The sequence below is a fragment of the Lontra canadensis genome, unplaced genomic scaffold (assembly GCF_010015895.1).
Source record: "Lontra canadensis isolate GAN:19392208 unplaced genomic scaffold, GSC_riverotter_1.0 scaffold36, whole genome shotgun sequence".
Classification (NCBI taxonomy): Eukaryota; Metazoa; Chordata; class Mammalia; order Carnivora; family Mustelidae; genus Lontra; species Lontra canadensis.
Genome location: NW_022631030.1, coordinates 6,818,229 through 6,835,777, shown reverse-complemented (window position 1 = coordinate 6,835,777; position 17,549 = coordinate 6,818,229). Strand labels below are relative to the sequence as shown.

Genomic DNA, 17,549 nt, shown 5'->3' with positions numbered 1-17,549 from the left:
TCCCACTTAGGAACCCCTGTTGGCCCTATTCTGGGACTCCTGGTGCTGTGCTCACACTTGCTGCCTTCCCCCTTCCTCAGATAAGCAGGCCCATCTGCCAGTGCCCTGCTGGCTCCATATCTTCCACCCCACCCCGGCTTTCTGGCTGGGAGCTCCCAGCAGGTGTTAAGGCTAGAGCCCATTTTCATGAGTCTTAATCTCTCCGGGCTCTGGATTGGCCCAGAACGGGGAATCGGATTCTTGCCCCAGGGCTGCAGTACCCTCTGCTGGCTGATTGGCAAAGCTGGCTTTCAGCCTGCGCAGGGGGAGAAGGGGTAGGTGCAGTGGGAGAAAGACAAGTAAGTCGGGGAAGGAGGTAGCTGTGGCACACTACCATTGTAGTGACAGCCTGACAGGGACACTTCGTGTATTTGATGCTACACATATAGATAAATGCTGTAATATTTTTGTGGAACCCTACAATATTGTGCTTGTCTTCTCAATTGTAGGCAAAGATGGGCTGTCTGGAAAGCTGGACTCAGCCTGGAGCCTGCTACCCAGATTGCTATTTTGTGAAGACTTCCGCATACAAATGACTCAGATGGAAACATTCAGAAATGATCTTGGAGGGCCATCTGGTCCTTGCTGGTTCTAAAAGCTTCATTCAGCCTGGTGGATGGATCCAGTACAAAAGACAGTGAGGGCCCTTCACTGAGGTTTAAATGCGTTCCACGGGCTGGGGTGAGAGGCTGACTTTAGAACGAGCAGATGCAGATGCTCAGGGGCCGATTGACGGCGCCTCCCCCTTTTAGGTCAGTGGAGGGCTGAGGAATGTTCAATCCAGGACCATGCAGTAGCACAGGATCTTCGACAACACATGTGCGCATGCGCGCGTGCGCACGGAGTTTTGCATCGTCAGGGAGCATGCGCTGATTTGTTTGGGCGTCTGAAACGGGCAGGAGTGTGGTTGACCCAGCAGGTCAAGCAGGGAGGTCTAGCAGAGCCGTGGGATCATGGTGATGCGTCGTATTTCGTTCATAAAGACGAACGGAGGCTGCCAGCCTTGCATTTCGGGCCGTGGTGCTGACGGGCTTGACGTGGGCGCTCGGTGGCCACTTGCCTTTTCACCCGGGGTATGGTTGCGTGTTCCGTGGCCAAGGGATGGGGAGTGTTTACCAGCAAGGATAGGGATGGAGTCCTGTGCTCTCGGACTCATCAGCGGGCTCTGACCAAGTCCAGAAGAGACTGGGCGTGTAATGAGAGGGATGCTGAGCACCAGGGCGTGTGAATTTGAGAAAGCCACGTCATTGGGCCAAGAGAGTCAGGAGGCACTCCCTGCTGAACGTTCTGTTCCTCTGGGCTCCAGCTTTCTCTGCTGACAGGGGCGGGAGGGGAGGCGGGTGCGCGTCCTTTAGTTTAGGCACAGAACCGCAAGACGTCCTACGTTCTGACAACGTAGTTCGGGCATTCATGCTTTCTCACTCCCTAACATGGGACATTCCTGAGTGGAGGGGCTGCACCACATCTCCAGGCACCCCCAGCCTTAGCACAGCACTGAGCCCACAGACACACGGCAAGGGAGCTCATTAAATGCTAAGGAGAGAGGCATGGTGTTTGAAGGGCACCCATAAGCTGGGTGAGGTATGTAAGTGTCAGGACCGTGGGGGAAATTATTCTCCCTTTACCTCGGGTAATCGGTCTTTCTTGTCTTCCCTCTCAGTAAAGATGCTGCCGTTTCACCTTCCGTTGTTCCTGTCTGTCCAAGACTGTGAGGCTCCAGGAGATCTGCCCTGTGGAAGGGGAACCAAGATCTAGACTATTGGTCAGATGAAGTCAACCGGTAAGTCCTTCCTTAAGAGCTTCATGTTTTGTTTCAAAAATGTATCAAATCACTGCAGAGGGCTCCTCTATACCCATTGCCCCTGCTTGAAGATATGAGGCAAAACCTCTTAACAGTCACAAGCCAAGGTTAACGATTTAGAAATTTTTAGGTTGTTCTGATATGTCTGTTCTATCAAGATGGTGCCTCAAGCGATGTCTAAATGGATGGAGAAATTTAACATTGTCGGTTTTATGAACACGTGGTGGGGTTTATGGTCTTGTGAGAAAGACTCAGTCGGGGTCTAGAGTCCACCATCTTCATCAAGGCTTTCCCTCTTCTCCTTCAGGATGTTTTCACACAGAATGTTAGCATTTCTTTGTTGGTCATTTTATAGGGGCTTCACGGTCCTTTGCAGTGTTTTCTAGGGTACTAGAGATTTCCATTCGCTCCTGCTAAGTTTACTGATGGTGATGACGGTGCCTGTATTTCTTGTCTTATTTTTAAAAAAAATTTTTTTAGCAAATGTACACGACATAAAAATTACTATCTTAATCATTTTTAACAAAGTTATTATATTATTATTGACTATGTTTCCTCTGCTGTGGTTTTGATCCCTGTGACTTATAATTGGAAGTTCGTACCTCTACCTCTCCTTCCCTGATATCAGCCCCCACCTCCCAATTTTCCTCCCCTTTGAAAACTGCCAGTTTGTTCTCAGTGCTTATGAATCTGTTTCTGTCTTTTTTGTCTGTTTATTTGTTTTGTTTTTTAGATTCCAGGTATAAGTGGAATCATACACTATTTGTCTTCACAGTTTGTTGTGTTGTGACTGGCTTCTGTCCCTTAGCATAAAGTCCTCTAGTCCATCCATAGTGTAGCATGTATGAGGATTTCCTTCTTTTGTAAGACCGAGTAATAGTCCATGGTATGTATAGACCACATTTTACTTATCCATTCATCTGTCAATGGGCACTTGGGTCATTTCCACTTTTTGGATCCCACAAATAAGTCTGCTATGAACACAGATGTATAAATATCTCTTCAAGACCCTGTTTTCAGTCCTTTTGGGTACGTATGAACAAGTGCAGTTGTGGAATCATAGGATAGCTCTGTTTCTAAGTATCAAAGGCACCACCACACTATTTTCCACACTGGCAATCCCATTTTACATTCCACCAACAGGGCACATGGCTTCTGAGTTCTCCATACCTTCTTCAATGCCTATTTTCTGCTTTGGGTAGCAACTATCTTAAGGAGGGGGAGGTAATATTTCGTTGTAGCATAAGTTTTGCATTTCCCTGAGGAGTGGTGATATTTTCACATCCTTACTGGCCATTTGTATGCCTTCTTGCCAAAATTCAAGTTCTTTGCCCATTTTTGAATCAAGTTACTTGCTTTTTTTTTTTTTTTTTTGAGTTGTAGGAGTTTTTCATCGATTTGAGATCCCTCAACAGATAGATGATTTGCAAATAATTTCTTCCTTTCAGCGGGTTGCATTTTTGCTGATCATGTCATTTAATGCACAAAGATTTTAAATTTTGATGTAGTCCGATTTATCTTTTTTTCTTTTTCCTTTTTTTACTTGGCTTTTGTTGCTGCGTCCAAGAAATCATTGCCAAATCCAATGTCATGAAAGTTTTCCCTATATTTTCTCTGACGTGTTTTACAGCTTTAGGCCCTACATTTAGGTCTTTGATTTATCTTATGTAGTACCTGTTTTTTTTTTTTTTTTAAGATTTTATTTATTTATTTGACAGAGAGAGAGATCACAAGTAGGCAGAGAGTCAGGCAGAGAGAGAAGGGGGAGCAGGCTCCCTGCTGAGCAGAGAGCCCGATGCGGGGCTCGATCCCAGGACACTGAGATCATGATCTAAGCCCAAGGCAGCGGCTTAATCCACTGAGCCACCCAGGCGCCCCTGTACTACCTGTTTTTACCCTTTCTCGGATAGTTTCTTGAGCACAGAGGCTGTGGCTGTCCATCTGCATATTCTTGGCCTTAGGATATACCTGGAACAGAGTAGTTGATCAGTAAATTATAGCTGAAAGAAACAACTTTTTCAGACACGATGAGACAAAAGCAAAGAATGTATTTATAGTGATTTGACTTCTCCGTAATAATTATAGCACACTGCCTTCGGGACCCACAAAGAAATCTCTAAATTTAAAAAGTAGTACTTCTTGCAAGGGCTTTTTGGCATTTTATTTATTTACTTTTTCCTTGAGGATATTTAATGGAATATTTGACTATTATATGGGTTGTGTTCTTATTACACTTGACTTTGAATGCCTTTCTCAGGAGCTCTGTGCACAGTTAGCTCTAGACTGATGAAACTGTGCAAAGAGATTGTTTCTCCCATCCACGTGGGTCCCCAAACTGCCGGTCAGTCAGTGGACGGGGCGGGCACCAAATCGACACATCGCTGACCAAATTAGCTTCATGACCTGGGACAAGTTTTCCACATCTCTGAGCCTCCTTCAGTTCCTTCATTTATAAAACAAGAGAACACGTGTGAGAGTCCTAGTTCTAAAATTATCCGCTTAGGTACGGGTGATAGGGTATTTCAAACAGAAACAGAAATTTAACTGCCTTTGGGAAGAAACCAAGACAAGATGGACTGCAGTCTGGGTTGCAGAGAACCTTCCTGCCCCAGAGATGATCTGGGAGTCAGGTGGAGAGGAGGCAGGACCCACGGTCCAAAGTGATGTTCTTGCTGGCCTGGCATGCACTGGCAGGGAAGGTGGTGAATTGAAGAAAAAAGTCCTGTTACTGTTGTTGTCATTGCCTCAAGGACATCTCCCCATTTCAGACATTCCAGAGCCAGTGGTCTTGTACTTGGGTGTGTGTGTGGCACAACCAGTTTAAAAGATGAGAGGGCTCTTGGTTACACCGTTAGTTAAAGCTGTGAAGCCCACTCCCCTCCCCCACACAAAATCCCATACATGCCACGTGTTTCCTGGTGAGTTTCAAGCATATTTGAGAGACAGGTACAGCTCTAGCCTCCCTAGTGTGTACTAGCATCGGATGCTGATGTCTGCCCTCTGCCACACCCATGTTTGGACCTTTCTGAGACTGGGCACTGGGTCATCTTTATGGTGCCCATCAAACAGCAAGGCCTAGCAAGGGTATCGGGGAAATCCGGATTCTGCTCTCTACTCTTTCCATCTAGGTGAGGTTTGGGCAAGTGAATGACCCTCCCTAGAAATGGGTTTCGACAAGTGTGAAATAGTAGGGATTTTATCTACTGTTTTATGTAGTGAATTGGGTTATTGAAAGAGGGAAGAGTGGAAGGGACCAAGTTTATTGAGCACCTTTTATAAGTAAGGTACTCTGCTGCTTGTACAGTTATTCTGTTTAATGCTCTCCTTGGGATGGGAAAATCAATGCTCAGAGAGGTTAGGTGACTTGTTCAGAGTCACACAGCTTGTACACAGCAGAATCAGGATTCTAATGCATATCTGCTGACTCTAAAACCAGTGTTCTTTCCCCCACATCATTGGACCTTGGCATGGAATTAAATGGATGTATTGCACACTGATGGGGAAGGAAGTCCCCTTTCCTTCCTTCCACTGCTTATGTTGCTAATTTGCTTTCCTTAGGGCTCCTGAGAACGAGGCTCTCAATCTTTGAGCCTTCTGGCTTTTACCTTTGCCGAAGAGCAGATACCAGCTACGTTCCCCAGAAGCCATATTTTCTTGAGAAAAAAGAAACTTACGGTCAAATTGTCAAATGTGGGGCTGGGGGTGGGTTGAGGTGGGGTAGATGCGGCGTAAAGACTGCCCCAAAGACAAAGATGCGAGTATAAGTGAGGCTTCATTTGTCTGTGATTCCGATTTGTGGTCATTTCTTTTGCTCCCTTTTCCTTTTTCTAAACATATTGTTCAGAAACCCATTCTCACTGGGGGCTCTGGTGAGTGTCATGGTGTCCAGATTCCTGCTCTGGGGCCCGGGACTCACAAAGGCCAAGTTGACGTCCATTCTGCATCTGGCTTATTTGATGCCAGAGGAGGGCTGAGGTCTCCTGAGAGAGCCAGGAGAGATTTGCCTCCTGCAGAGGTTTGGATAAGCCCCAGCTAATCTCCATGGCTTCTTAAGGGCACACCTGCTTGTCTGCCAGCCAGCAGCCTCCTCGCTCATTTCCCGTGGGACGGCTGGGGTCAGAGGGCCTCCAGAAAGCCTTTCATCCCCCACCACCCCGCCAGGCGCCCCTCAGCAGCACCTGGGTCCACACATAAGACTTTCTTTGAGGGGAGGTCTAGACGTTGTCCCTTCCAGAATGGGGGCCGGTGCCCTTTTCCTTCTTTTTGAGGCAGCTTGCTTGTTCCTTCCTTCTAAATAAGCATTTAATTCAAGCTTTATCATGCATGGCTCAAACTTTATCCCATTGGGGCTAAGCTGATCTGAATTAGTTTCTGGGCAGCTGAGCTATAAACACATAGTAGGTGCTCAGTAAAGAAAGATGATGTCTGATGATGATCTGTTTGGGACTCCATAAAAGATCCACTGTTGCTTTCCATCTGTCTCATCGCTGGGATGGGATAGTTACACCGATAATATAACATGTCAGAGGATTCAAGTCATTTCTGGTTAGCTGTGGGAGTTAGGGATTCTCTCCTCCCTCCTTTCCCAAATCACATTGTACTTCTTAATTATCCTTTAGGTGTAGCTAGTAGTGAAGTTGATTTGTATTCTACGAGCATTCTGCTTAAGATGGGTAGTCAGGGACTGTTGTTTGACATCGGAAGCTCCCAGGTGTTGTCTTCTTTCTCTTTTTCTTCCCTCCCTTTCTTCCTTGCCCTCCCTCCGTCCCTCCCTCTGTCCCTCCCTCCATCTTTCTTCCTTTCTCTGTCTCTGTCTCTCTATTTTTTGTATGTCAGATGGAAGCATGATCATTTTTTGAGACAGTACTGTGAATGGCGATCTGTAAGGGTATGGCTGAAAAGAATCTAATTTAAAGAAACTGTGATCCTCTCTTCCTTTGAACCCACCAATTGTTCTGTAGGTTTGTAATTCCACTTGTTCCTAATTCCACTAATATTTGTTAAGCCCTCATTCTAAGTCCCTGGGCTGAGTAAGAGGGAACAAATCCAGCCCCATGGAAACCAGTTTACCTAGGAAGGTAGGCCACTGGAATTACGGGAGAGAGCTGTGTGTGGGTTGATGGCGTGTTTGAGTGTTGAAGAAGGGAGTGGGATAAATAAGTCTCAGTTCCTCTGATTGTGGGCACGATATCACCAGCTTCCCTGTTCTTCAGTTATTTTCCCCCAAACTAGGCCAGGTACCCAGTGTCATCCCTGTATAACAGACGAGGAAATAGAAGCTCCAAGAACTGAGTCATTTGCCAAGGTGGTTGCAGTGCAAAGACGATAGCCCGGGCAATACAACTAGGATTTGGAAATCCAAGTATTGAACCTAGCACTGGATCTGAACAACTCTCAGGTTCTAGCCTATTCCGTTGACACAGAAAAGGAGCTGTCACAGAGGTAGAGAATTCTGTGTAGGGAGCCACTTGAAAAGTTAATACTGTAAAGTGATTAAAAAATTTGTTGTGTGTGTTTTATTTTCTTAAAGGGGAACACATGTAAAGATAATTTACCAGCTAACTGCTCATCTTCCCTTGCCGTTTGGATTATATACATAACAGGGTGTTGGGGGGGCTTGAAATGATGGGGTTTAATTATTTTAGTGGGACAGGCAACCCCTTCCTCCGCCTGCGGCGTCCCCGTTAGGATGCTTTCTGCTTGCTGAAATGCTTTGGCATTGTCTCTCGCCTGATATGTACACAAATGGATCTTCCACACCTCCCTTTTCCCCAGTGGAGCGCACAAACAGCAAGCAGACAGACACTATCTGAGAGTCGGCAACTCAGGCCCCATAATATTGTGGCAGAAAGTAGAAAATAAAGCAGCCAGTGCTGGGTGCAGGATAATAGCATAATAGGATAAGTGTGAGAGAGTCAGGAGGCGGTAATGGCCCTGGAGATGTAGAAATTCTGGGAAAGTAGGGCGGTATGAAAGCGGAGACGCCATCTGTGGGATTCAGGCAGTTGTGAGAGACTCTGAATGGCACAATATGGAGATCTGTTACACAACACACCAAATACTAGTAAAGGAATCATCTGGCCTTACAATTGTCAGACATCCTTTGTTTGAAATGCCACCTTCCTGGCCACCAGCACCAGGGTACCCAAGGATAAATGGCAAGAATATGAACTGCCTCTTCCTCCAGCCAATTTAAGTTGCAGACGGTGAGAATCCCAAAAGTCGATGCCTCCTTTCTTCCTTAGACGGACTCTGCACTCAACCAGCAGAGGGCGCTACTCATGCCCTCACCCCATCTCCTTCAAAGACAGTAAAGAGGTAGTCAGAAAGGACTGAGAAAGACTCCGCTTTCCTGAATGAGTGTCTGTTGTGCCCGGTGTGATGATCGGCTTTTCATGTAGGTCCTCTCATTTGTTCCTCATCTTACCTCTTTGAGGTTGGTGGCATCATTCTGATTTTAAAGATGAAGACACTGAGTCTCAGAGAAGGAAAATGACTTCCTCCACTTTTCCTGGTTGGGGAGCCAGGATTCTCATTTGGGTCTGGATGACTCCCAAGCTCCTGCCCTTTCCGCTCCACCCTGTGTTTCCAGAGGTGGACCCATCCACGAACATATTACGTCAGCTCATCTGAGATCCTTTCCCAAATAGACGTTATCCACAAAAGTTTATTTTGACATGAAATGCTTCTCTTTAAGTCTCTGGAAATCTGGAATCGACCAACCGACCAACTCATCAACTAATCAACTTTCAAGTAATCAGAATGATTTTTCTCTATGTCCGTTTTAGGGGAGACAGACAGAGGAGAGGTAAACCACTTAGTTAAGGAGTTTTGACAAAGCATTAACTTCTGGAGTTTACATTGATCTTGGTACAATTTCTCAGCTCAATACTCTGTACCTTCTACTCCATGGAACTATGACTGCTCAAGGTTACAATGATGACCCAGAGGTGGGGCAAGGATCTTAATCATTAAAGAGGCCAAGAAGAGCATAGAAGAAAGACTACTGATTATGAATGTCATGAGAATATAGGTGTGTGTCCCTGTGCAACCACCTAGGGCCTGGCCCTGGACAAACCGATCACTTAACTTCATTTCCATCAGCTAGAAGGTAGGTGTGTGGTACCTCAAAAGATGGTTGTGAGAAATCAGTAAGCTAGGGTGTGGACAAATCACCTAGCACAGGGAGCTACGCGTTGGCCCTGCTGAGTCAATCCTAGTTTCCTTCCAGAGGCGGAAGAGTAATTTTTAACCACAGGTAGAACAAAATGGATATCAGTCATTTTGAAATTTTTCCATTTTTACCATTAGCACTGCATCTGTGAAATGGGTCAAGAGGGTTGGGGAGCCACAGAGAATTTGTGTCCCCAGAAGGACCCTGACAGCATGCTCCCAATGTAGAATTTAAGTCCTGGCCATGGACTCTGCCTTTTACATTATTTTTGCTTCTATTGGTGTAGGTTCTCAAAACAATGTGTCATATATTGAACAACAACAATAATAACAAAACTATGGAGGTGTGAGTAACCCACAGTGGAATTTGCCAGTTTATCCCCTTGATTCAAGAACTCAACTTTCCCCCAGCAGACTTCCCCAAGAGGAGTAAATGGCAGGATACTACGCTGCAATGCCCATGCCCTCTGCCTTTCCCTGTGATCCATTGCATGATGCCTCCAGCCTCCACCCAGACAGCTGGATGGCCTTTAGAAATACATGTCCTTGTTTCTGTGCATCAAGATGGGTCAAGTGCACACCAGCGACCCTGACGTGATGAAGACCGCTAGAAAGAGAAAGGCCTAGAGAAACATATTTAGTTGCAGTTTGAAGTGAGCCCTGTACAGAGCTGTGTGGCATGGAGTTAAGGCCACTGTCTGATTCTGTAGCGAGTTAGCCTCGGTGTGAGTCCTGGAGTTTCCATGGACAATCCTGGGATGTTCGGAATGTGGCTTCACAGCTCCAAGCTTTAGTTTCCTTAGTAGTAAATGGACCTAGCTTGTGTAATAAGTTCTCAGTAAGTTTAAGTCATTGAATACAATTTGCTTTCTGCTTATTCTGCTGCTCATAATTTCATTTAGCTACCTCCCAACCTCTTCTGAGACTGAAGTGTACTTTATTCTCATCATTCTCAAAATAGTTCATGCTCTCCGTGTTTTCTCCTTGAATCGGCCAGATGGACGCTAAACTGTTTGGGGTTTCTCAGTGGCAGACAACACAAGAGCTGGAAGACCACCCCTGGCTCCTGCTGTTTCTCTCTCCCCCTCTCACCCCTCCCGCGGAGAGAGGGGGTGTCACGAGGGCAACGCCAGTATGGGAGCTGTAGGGCTTCTGTCGGCAGACCTGAGCATGGAGAGCATTTTATTTGAACTTGCAATGATTTGTTTCTCACTACAGACATTACTCTTTAGCATTATTGATCTCCTCTGTCTACTGAGCCCCGTCAGACGTCTTTGACCCTGGTTTGCACCAGGAGCAGTCAAGGGGCCGCCTGAGACTGTCTGGCATTGTGATTCAGTTCAATTCCTCTTCATGTTTGCCTATGCCGTGTTCTGCCTTGAAATGGTTCTGCCTTGCGCCACTGCAGGTGGGGTCTAGAGTCTGCCTCTGTTCTGTCCCGCTTCTCAATACAATAAAGACTTCTATCCATTGGAATCTCTTCCCTGCATGGCTCCTGCTGTCCCAGGGAGGGAAGGACTCTTGAATCTTGCATCTCTTCTCCAAGAAGTTGGCCAGTATAGTTTCAGAATGAAACTAGAAGGGGCTGGAGAAGACACTAGTGAATCCGCACATAGAATTAGAAATGATAGGGTGAGAGAAGGGGAAGAAAAGGGGAGTCTAGACTAAAAGTCGGGATGCCATCCTTTTCTTTGTTTCTTCTTAGAGTTGAAAGTTTTCCTGAATTACTTGCTAGGGTGTTAAGGAGAAATGATGTCAGGGGAGTTTTTTCTTTACCTTTACTGCTCAAAGAACAGCCAGCGATATCATTCCCCCCAAAGCCTTCTTTCCCATCAAACATCTCTACTCGGGCTTGCCACATTTCATGAGGTCAAACCCATTTCTTTTCTCTTTTAATTTGGATCCAAGCCACCTGCCCTTTGTGCCGTCTCACAATTATTGCTTCCAGACACTTAGAAGCCCTAAGGTCACTCAGAGAGAAGAGTAATATCCCTGGGGGAGGTAGACTAGCCCTGCTTGAAACATTTAATTTTCATAAGAGAGTGATGATAACTTGAATAAGGAGCAAGTATATTGCAGAGAATTAGGCTCCTGGTCCACAGAGAAGGGATCAATAAAGGCTATGTGTGCATGGTGAAGTAAATCAAAGAGTTGGGGTAATTACTTAAGAAATTTGCTCCAAAACCTCTGCTCAATTTGGAGGGGCTTAATTTGATTGCCTACTTTAAATGTGTTGTCCATTCAATTCATCAACTCAATCAGAGTCTACTTGCCTCGGCCCGATGTGTGCGTGTGTGTGTGTGTGTCCGGAAGGGTGGGGATAGAGTGGTAATCTTCTACCAATCATCTCATCTTTATTCCAAAATCCATTTCATTGCAGAACTGGCAATATTATCAAAATTGTGAACAAATCAGTGTGTTACACTATGGTTCCTAGAAGGTGAAAGACAGATAGTTGGCTACCACAGCATAACCCTTAGTAGAGTTTTCCCGTACGATATCATCATTTTATGTTTCTGCTGGCATGGCTAACACCAAGCAGCCCGGTATATCACGTGCCCTCTGTTGCTTTAACTTGTTGCCATGGCAACCTCAACATTCTCCCACAGTAACAAAATTTAAATATGTATCTATGAATTTGAAGAAACATAAAACCCTCCTAGCATCAGTCTGTTTCATATAGCACTCTGAGATGATTTCCATAATAACAATTACTGGGTATAATTTCATGAGATGCAATCCATAGTTAATCTTTTCCTTGAAAAGCACAAAAATAATCAGGCTCTTTCATAGGCAAATGGGTGAATGCCCCATTTAGTTATTTGCCATCCCTTGAATGGAGGTATATGCCACCGTGTTAGGCTTGTGTATTAGTTAGGGCAAGCTCTGGTAACAAATAGGCCCTAAAACGTATACACATTAAAAAAAAAATAGAAATATATTTCTCCCTCTTGTACTAGTCCAATACATGGTTTCTAGTCCACAGTAGCTTTCTTCCGTGCAATGATTCCCTCATCAAGCTGGCAACATCTTGCCTCATCAAGGTTTCCACATAGCTGGTGGCAGGCAGAAGAGAGTGTGGATGTATGGTATGTTACAAAAACCTCAAGGTGAAGTACATCGCTTCTGCTTATATTCCACTGACTAAACCTGGTCCAGTGGCCACACCCAGATAGAAATGAAGCTGGAAAAAGTAGTTCCTGGCTTGGCAGGAACTTCTCAGCAGCAATTCTGTGTTAGAGAGGAAGAATCATGAGTGTCAGTAGATAGCTAGCTAGCTCTGCCACGCTGTAGGTAAATAGGAGAGGAGGACATGCTTCAGACATATAAGGGTTTCAGAGTTTTGGGGGAGAAAGTCATGTAACCAGTAAGTGCAGTGGTGAAGGGGTGAGCCAAGTGACATGGGAGTGACTACTTCTGCTTGGCACAATTGGGAAGGTTGATGGCATTGCCTTTATGGTAGCTGTACCTTGAACTGATAAGAGGAGAACCATCTTCTAGTAATTTTCAAATAACAGACTTGATTAAAAGCATGTGTGTTGGAGTGGGAGGCTGGAGGAGATGGGAATGAAGAGGAATAATTAGATAATGTCGTTGTCCCAGCTGGTTCTTAAGTGATAAGCCTGTATTTGTCCCTCACCCTCCACTTGCCTTATCACGAGTGGGTGACCTTGATGAGACATTTTCAGCACAGTATCTTTGGTTCCTTTTAATCTCCTGTCAGTTGCTATCACTGTCAGCATGACCCAGCTCCAGTGAAAAATTCAGCATTCATTTCAGCCTTCCCAGGAATGCTAAATTATGACAAAATGTCAGGATGGGAGAAAACCATAAATACTGTGGACACCTTACTTAATAGGGTAATTGAAGGACACTTAGATGTCTTCCTTCAACTTTGCAAGGACTAGGAAGACCTGTATTTTGACCTTCTGGATCTTTCTATAGTCTGAGTTGCTATAATGTCACCTGAGCACTGTCTTTCTCTAGTGCTAATCTCTAGCTGATTGCTGTTATATTCTAACGAGATGAATTGCAATGGACATTTTCTTGCCTGGAGGAGGAATGACCTCCAGTTGCCGGTTTACCAAAAGGCACAAGACTCCAGACATAGCTTTCACTGGTGAGTGGGGGTGATTGGTAGGTTTGTGGTTATAATGTTCTTTGGGGACTGTTCATGAAATAGATACCAAAATGAAATGGTCTCCATGAAAATGTTCTGAAAAGTTACAATGACTTCAAGGTACAGTACAGAGTAATTGTTACCCATATTTCAAATGGAGAATTTCCCTAGTGACATTTATGTAAAGCACTTCAACCAATCTCTCTTACCTTAGGAAAAGCAGAAGTTGGGTTTGGGTGAAACATTTTTAGTGATTCTATGGGATGCTAGTCAGCCACAGTGAGCATGGCAACAGATTGACATGGATTAAAAGAAAAAGACATCATCCTGAGGTATTTGGAGTTTAGTTTAGGAGGCAACCAATAAACACAAAATAACCGATAAAATATGAATGCAAGTATAGAAATAGGCATAGAAATTGAGGTAGGTATTCAGATAAATTGGATCAAAACCCCTTACCTATGAGTTACTGTATATTTTTATATATTTTGTCATGTAACAGATTAGTTTTTTCTTTTTGAAAGATTTTTAAAGAATGGAATTGCATAATTTTATTTGGTTTTCAGCTCATGGCCCTTTGCTTCTTCTTTACTCCAAAATAGTCACTTGACAGCCTGAGCCTTTGTTTGCATAAATCCCTAAGTGGATAGCTGAAACGAAGTCCCACATCGTACATTTTTCTACGTCTTAGATACTAAGGGTATGCACTGAGGGTTTGTTCTTTTTATTACGATTTCTTGTGATATACCTCTCATTTGATTAATTGCATGGTAGAAGCTTTAATCATGATATGACCCTTCTGCCCTCCTGTCCCCTTTCCTTTAAGCTCTCACCTTCCTTGAGATTCCAGACCTCAAAAAAAAAGACCAAATCTCTCCCCGACGCTTTCAATTTATATCTGTTACACTAATGGCATACTGGTTGAGCAATATAATCTTTTTACTGAGGCTTTATTTTCTGTTTTGATTGTTGATGGGATAGACAGCCCAAATTTCCAAGGTATCATCGGCTCTAAAATTACTTACCTCAACTCTGCCCAGTACAGGGTGCAAGCCAAGATTCCATTAGTGATAGCTATTTCATTGGATGAACTGGGGCCTGGGGAGTACTTGGGTAAGTACAGGGTACTTGGAGTAGGCTTTCGGGACTCAGATAGCACAGGTGACCACTGCAAGGTGTGTGGGTCAGTGAGAGGACGGCTGACATTGTTTCAGGAGCTTCTGCCTGTCCTCAACGGGAGGGCTCCCCAGGAGGGATGGAATGTTCCAGTGATGTCCACCTCATAGAATAATCTTGTAATTTTCCTGTGAGGTCAATGAATTTTACAATTTCACAGTTGCAGGTGATATGAGAAATCATTTAGCCTGACTTTCCAACAGTTGAAAGGCTTCCCCATATGGTATCCTTGAATAAGGGCCATTCAGCCTCTGTGTGGACCCTGAAGTCATGTCAATAAGAACACGCTGTCATTTTATCTCTCCCAACTAATTACAAGTTTCAAGAAGAGCTTTGAGTGGCTAATGTTCAGATCAACTGGCTAATGTGGATACCAACCAGAGTTTTAATTATAGCTGTGGCAGATTTTCTACATTTAGCACTGACGAGGATCTACAGACTGTTAACTGCTTGGATAGTAAGAAAGCAGCCTGCAGTATCGGAAAAGAAAACCTCCTTCACTATCACATATGTGACCAATTCAAGGCCTTTCTCAAGCGGGAAGTGCCCCTATTCTGGAAATGTTTGAATGTGGTTTGATAACCAGTCTGGAAAAGAATTGGGACCACTGACAGACGCAGATACCTTGTCATCAATTCTTAGTCTTATCCCTGTTTTTTGTGTCCTATTCTTTTCTTCCCTTCTAATGTCCATTCTTCATTTACTCCGATCTGATCTCCTCTATATAATCACCTTTTGATTAACTGTGACAATTAATAATTCTAGACTATCTTTACCCATTATTATCACACATATTGCTAAAATGAAATGTGTGTATCTGGGGTGCAAATCCATTATGAATTTACCTTCCACAAAATCAGTTTTGGGGGGAGGGTGTGTGTGTGTGCAAGTGTGTATGAACATGCGTGCCTTTGTGTAGATATGAATTACATACAGTATTAATCAAATACCCACATTTTAGAATTATCATCTCACTAAACTTTTCCATAGCAATGTTATTCTACATTTAGGACCAGCCACCTAGAAGACATTATGCCTTATATGTTTATGGCCTTAGAAATAAGTATAAAATACACCAATCATGAAGTTGTTGTTTTTAAAAGTCCCAGAACATCAACTCAACTTCTTATTCCATGTCACATTGTTTTTTGGAGCTCACTTGGACTGGGCTGTGTCTCATCTTTTGCCAGTCGGCTGGTGGTTACTTTCAGGGCTCACTCAGGTATCTGTTTATCAAGCTAGCACTTGGAAAATGACAGTGATAAATTATCATGTACTTCCTGGGAGAGCAAGTGTATTTCCAGGGGTCGAGCACATTGAGCGGCCTGTTGATGCTCTCTAAAGGCAGAAGTCGGGAGCCACAAGGCAGGACAATGGAAAAGGCTGAAAGTTAAGTAGGGGGCAGATTGGGCCTGAGCTGGGAGGTGCTGAGTCACAGGACCTTGCTCCCTTGTGCTTTCTAACAAATAGGATTTCACAGCAGTTCATGAACTTGGTGAACACATAACCTTGGAACCTAGTGGTGCAGGCCCTTTGAGAGGGCTCCGGCTCCTCCATGGCTGCTTGTGTCAGAGTGAAATGTGGTGGAAATCCTAGAAGAAAGCTTCATTGTCCCTGAGACAGATTTTTGTCATCTTTCTCCCTCAGAGGCATTTTCTGTAATTATCAGCTTTGCCACTTAAAAAGCCCTTTACTGGCATTCACTAATGAAGCTCACAGTTCCATGGATTGTGCTCCCCATTTTTCAGAGCTTGGGTTATTAGATGCAGAGAGGTTAGGGTAATTGCCCAAGAGCAGACTGTTTCGATCTGAAATGAACCTAGACATTTAAGATGCTGGTTCTAAAATGTTATTCCCTTTCTGGGTCTGAATTGCAATTCCTTTATGTATGGCTTATGGAGTAATTTATTTATTCATTCAACACACATTCACTGCAGATCATTTTGTTCTAGTGTGATGGCAGAGAAATTAATATATAATGTATGATGTAGTCTCCACCATCGAGGACTTCAGACTGAAAGACAAGAGAAATGGGAGCAAAAATAATTATAACAGGCATGACTGATACAGTAAGAGAAAAATAAATGAACAGGTGTGGGTGACACAGCCTTGACTCTGCCTTGGCACTTAGGAGGCCAGAGGAGGTGGTTAGAGTCCTGAAGGGTTAGTAGGAGTTTGTCAGGCTGCCAGAAAGGGGAAATGGCATCTCCATAATGGGCTGTCCAGCCAATGTCCAATGACATCCATGCTTCTCTTCCTAGAACTTTCCTTGCTGAAAAGGTCAGAAGCAGCTGATGTGAGTTGCCTCATTGCCCTCCATATCCAAATGTCTCTGTATCTCCATCTGTCTCCTCTTCCATCTTGAGCCAGAGGCAGAAGGGTAATTCCTCTTTGCCAAGGCTGTAGCTCCCACTGGAGCCACCCCACACAAGCTGTCCATATTCTTTGCTTAGTCGTAAATTGCCCACACCTGTCTCTTGCATCTTCACTCTTTCGGCACGTGTAAGTTCCATTGTGATAACAAGCAAAGGACCCTTGTCTGGGAGGGGAAGGATCCTTTGAACTGAGATTTCTCTCTTGCTTTCCTTTTGTTACTAATCTTTTCAAAAGTGAAGGCTACAGGGGCGCCTGGCTGGCTCAGTGGGTTGGGGCCTCTGCCTTCGGCTCGGGTCACGGTCCCGGGGTCCTGGGATCGGGCCCTGTATCGGGCTCTCTGCTCGGCGGGGAGCCTGCCTCCCCCTCTCTCTGTGCCTGCCTCTCTGCCTACTTGTGATTTCTGTCTGTGAAATAAATAAATAAATAAAATCTTTTTAAAAAAAAAAAAGTTAAGTTTACAGTGATTAGAGTCACTTTCTTACCAACCCTCATCATTTGGCTTTACCCTCCGCCCTCCATGGGATCTCTCTCCCTTAACTGTGTTCCTCACTGTGCTGCATCCTGTTTGTTCTCAAGGCTCCTCCACTTTGCCATCACTGCAGTATTTGACATGACTAGCCAGTACCTCCCTGCTTTCTTTAAAATTCTTTCCTCTGGCTTTCATGACACAGCATGCTACTGCTTCTCTTTCCTGTTCTCTTTCCTTGATTTTCCCATTTGGATTTGATGATTCTCATCAGCTCTTCTTTTGGTACTTTTATGATTTTTATTTCTCCTGATTCTTATCATATGTCAGCTTGCCTTATAAACATTCTTTTCAAGAACTGTATCTGATTCATTATGACAAGAAGCAGCATTGCTGAG

The 17,549-nt window shown here is 44.4% G+C and overlaps 1 pseudogene; it reads left to right on the top strand.

Annotated features, from left to right (window-relative positions):
- LOC116874226 overlaps nucleotides 1–17,549 on the top strand; it is a 110,834-nt pseudogene that overhangs the window by 54,906 nt on the left and 38,379 nt on the right.